At 45.0% G+C, this 4,552-nt stretch overlaps 1 non-coding gene across 1 annotated transcript; it reads right to left on the bottom strand.

Moving 5' to 3' along the window:
• Positions 1-2,888: 2,888 nt before the first annotated feature.
• Positions 2,889-3,004, bottom strand: LOC135039831 (U5 spliceosomal RNA). Its single transcript, XR_010233821.1, has one exon. It is a non-coding gene; the product is annotated as a U5 spliceosomal RNA (small nuclear RNA).
• Positions 3,005-4,552: the final 1,548 nt, after the last annotated feature.

The following is a 4,552-nucleotide window of genomic DNA, read 5'->3' as shown; positions in this document are numbered from 1 at the left end:
GTACCACATTCAGAATTCTAGAATGTGCTGTCCACACAGGAACAATATTGATGTGAAGGATATGAAAGCGGAATTCGTCCGAAACTCTGCTTTGTCATGAGAAAACTCAAATACGGTGGCTTGGAATACAAGGCACCCCAATTATGAAACCAAAACCCTTGCCGAAGCCAAGGCTAGAAGAAAAAATGTTTTCCAAAGTGAGAAACTTAATTCCCCTTTGTTGTAAGGGTTCAAAATATGAAAACTGTAAGAAATCTGAACCCAACCTCAAGTCGCCTGGCGCTGTAGGTGGGATAAATAGAGTCTGAACTTTGATGACACATTGTAGAAAGATGTGTACAGACGCAAATAGAGGCAAACGTTTTTGAAAATAAGTTTACCACACAGATACCTGCACTCTTAGTGCAGATCAACACAGTTTTCCATCCCACCCCGTTTAACAGAATACGGGTAACCTGAAGGATGATGTTGGAAACCTCCGAGGTTTACAAGCTATGTAAGCACACGAACTTTTGTAATAATGAGCTGCCTTAAGCGGCTTACTAACTTGTAACAGGGTTGGTATAACCGATACTGTAATGCTCTATTTCTTAAGAGGGTGGTCTGAACCCTCACCCCGTCAACCGCAGCTGCGGTACATAGGTAATAGGTACATAGGTAACTATGGGTAAAAGAACGTTCCCTGATGTAACAGGTTGGACGTATTATGAGCGGGCCAAGATCGTGTGCAAGTATTCCTTGGAAATTCGAGAAGCAACTTCTCCGAAACCCATGAGATACCACCAGTATGACTGTGACGAACTGTCTTATGATCCGTTTTGGCAACGGAGAGAGCAGCGTGGCGGAGCCAGATACACGATGCTGAATGACCACATAAATGTGAGAGACTCCACCGCCACTGCCCTTGTGATCTGTGTTGTACACATACTGAGCTTTTGTAATTGTGGCGAGATGCCATCATGTATACTTGAGGGTAACCCCCTTCTGTGGACTCACATATGAAACACCTCTGGATTTAATGTCCAGTTTTCAGGATCCAAATTCTGACGGTTGTGATCATCTGTCTAACAGATGTCCACTCACTGAATGATCTCTTGACATTTTCACATAATGGTGTTCTGAGCCATTGAGGATTTGAGTTACCTGCCGCATTGCCATGCGGATTCTTGGTTCTCCCTGGTTGTTGTGTATGCAACTGCCGTTGCCTTGTCTGACTGCCCCTGGTTAGACTGAAACGAATCATGTATTGCATTGTAAAATGCACGGAGTTCTAGGACATTTATCGACAGCAAACTGTCGTGATCCGTTTTAGAACCTTTGTCGCTGATTTTAACTACAAATCCTGACCCTCTGCGACTCTCGTCCAGAGTATATACACCCTTGTACCTCTGTGGGAAACGCGAGTGAAGGGTGGCGAACTAAATTGAACACACATCTTTATTCTTAATAGGTGAATACACCAATGTACTGCTAGTGTGCGTGTTTTGCACTAATTACTAGATGTACATTTGTTCTTGCTGGTGTAGTAGGTAAAATTATAATCTTACCTAGGAATTGACATCATTTAGTGTCGAACTTGATCTGCTACCGCAGTATACCTTAGTAGCGCAAGTTAGAGGAACTTTGTTGAGACAAAATTCTTATGAGCAAATCATCTAAGATAGAGAAACTCTGTTGAGACAGAGTTTTTATGTGAGATGAGCTATCATCCCAACATCACTTTGGTAAATACCCGAGTCGATAAGCCACGGTAGACCTGAAATGGTTAATGGTTGTGGCGATTTGCAAACGCTAGAACCTGTGATGAACAAACCGGAATGGGTAAGTACGCATTGTGAAGATTAAATGCAATTATGCAATTTTGTGGCTCCAATAAGCAAATACTAACCACAAAAATTCCATTTCCTATTGATATTGCGACGGAGCTGTTTGGTTTTGCTCAAACAGAGGGGAATAAGTAACTCTGACTCTGTTGGAGTACTACTGCCTGGTTTATAAACCAGCAAAGACTAAATGGCAACCTGCCCAAACCGTTCGACAGAGGCCGTTTTGTCCTTTAAGCTGTAAATAGCTGAGACATGCATGAGTTGAAGTCATGAAACCTCGCCAACGTAACATGTAAAGACGCGCTTCCCCAACTGTAAAAGAGGTCATCAAACCACTGGCTTGCTGACTGTAACGTCCGGTCGTTACAAGGCGTGACTGTTTCTTATAAAGGGATAAAACGCCGTTACAAGTATACTGTATGCGGTAATGGCTGAATATCATAAAGGGATAAATATATCAAATTTAGGAGCAAACAAGCTCTGGCCTTGTCGCGCTTAACTAGCGACAATGAAATTAACCGGCGTTAGCAGAAGCTTTACAGATATACTCTGCAGCTTCTTTTAACCGTGATCGTCATTGTTTCATACATAAATTCTAGTGACCCAAATGTATCCTGGGTTTTTATAATGTTTGACAGAAACGCATCTAGCAATGGCGGATCGCGTTCTTTTGGAAACGATTATGTATGGTTGTCAAAAAACCCCGCACTATCTGAGTGCTGGACTAATGTACCCTTCTCACTCGTAGTTATCGGTGTGAGATTTGACATAGAATCGTGCATTAATATTATAAGACCAGTGAAATAAACCCTCTGGTACCCAAAGGGAAATTGGCCCTTTGGAAAGACTGTCTTTTGTTAGAGCTGGCGGAGTCATTCCGAGACTCCGATGTTACCGCTCTTTTAATTTGAATTGCCAATGTTAACATAGGATTCTGTAAAATTAATTTTAGTCTGTACTAGAGCCTTACTCGCTATGTAGACAGACACCATAATATGCAACAGACAGACACTTGCACGACTTTGTGTCATATATATATATATATATATATATATATATATATGTTATTGCTGAACAGCATATTCATATGAAACTCATGCTTGTTTCTCTCTACGGAAATCTTTAGTAAAAAAAAAAAAAACGAAAGATTTATTCGATATGAAGAGAAACCAAAGTATTCTTTATGTGAAAAGCAGTTCACATGGGCATATGAAACCCGAACCAAATTCCTACTAACTCCCCTGCGCCTCTGGTGGCTTAGAGATGTAGGGCAGGAATGTTCTAGAATTATGTAGAAATACAGATTACATGGCGGGCAGGAATGTTCTAGAATTATGTAGAAATACAGATTACATGGCTAATTTATGTGAAACCTGAACCAAAAAATTCCCACTAACACCCCTGCGCCTCCTTGTGGAGTAGAGGTGTATGGCCGGAATGTTCAGGAATTATAAGCTGGAAAAACAGCAATGATTAAAATGGCCCTAATGCCATGCTTTCACAGAAAATCACAGTACAGGTTACCTGCTGCAGTATTAATATAGGCTTAATAGCCTATTATACAGTTAATATAGGCTTAATAGCCTATTATACAGTGATAACACAGGTCTAGGTACAGTAAAATACCTGCATTTAGTTAGCCTTCCATTAACATGAACACTGCCTGCAGTGAATTTTGTTAACAGAAAATACCAGGAAACATGGTTAAAAAAAAAATGCAATAGGTTATTACATTGATAGCCTATTCATTACTGTTTAAAAAGCTGACCAGCCTATTATTAACCCATGCAGCCTTGCTATATGGTGCTGCTGCTATGGGCATACTCCCCCTCACCCCCCCTGCAGCTGCGCTGCTTGTGAGGTAGTCTCCCCATGCTACCTGCAGCGGACGGGAGAGCCGGGGAGCGCTGTGTGCAGCGGACGGGAGAGCCGGGGAGCGCTAAGAGCGGCCGGCGCCTTCTCATATCAGCGGCGTGTGGTGTCAGCGCAGGAAGAGCGGCCGGCGTCTGTGAGTGACGTGCGGCCGCTCTGTCTTAGAAAGCGGGTAGAGTGGCTGGCTCGGGCGGCGCCTGTGCCGGTAATCAGCGCTGGGAGAGCGGCCGGCGTCTCTGAGTGACGTGCGGCCGCTCTGATCTCTAGCGTAGTTCAGCGGGGCATATCAGTTTCAGCGGTGGCAAACACCCACACAGCAGGGCGGCAGCGTGAGCTGACCGCCCTGACACCCCACCATACCTTGCCGCACTTACTGTAAGCTACGTCCTGCTTGTGACGGGCTTTCATCCTGGCTGTGACGGGGCTTTCTGTAAGCTCCGTCCAGTGTCAGACCCTGTGATTTTTATAGCGGCTGGGCATAGCGCGTATGAGCTCCCCCTGCTGTGCAGCCGGACGGAGCTCAGTATGAGCGCGAGGCATTAACCCCTACATAGCGGGGCGGCAGCCTGCGCTGACCGCCCCGTTTCCCCAGCCTACCTTTATGATCCAGCTTCAGTGATGTGACTCATGGCTGTGACGGGGCTTCTTCTGTGTAAGCTCCGTTCAGCTCTGTAGTCCTGGCTGCGACGGGGCTTCTATGTGTAAGCTCCGTTCCAGTCAGCTTCCCAGTGATCTATGGCTGCGACGGGCTTCTTCTGTGCAAGCTCCGTCCAGCTCTCTAGTCCTGGCTGCTTGTAGGAGCAGTGGGCTGTCTGTGGCTGTGAGGGTGCTCTTTGTGAGGACCGACACGCCAT

This window comes from Pseudophryne corroboree, unplaced genomic scaffold (genome assembly GCF_028390025.1).
Source record: "Pseudophryne corroboree isolate aPseCor3 unplaced genomic scaffold, aPseCor3.hap2 scaffold_712, whole genome shotgun sequence".
Classification (NCBI taxonomy): domain Eukaryota; kingdom Metazoa; phylum Chordata; class Amphibia; order Anura; family Myobatrachidae; genus Pseudophryne; species Pseudophryne corroboree.
This window is presented reverse-complemented; position numbering and strand designations above follow the sequence as displayed.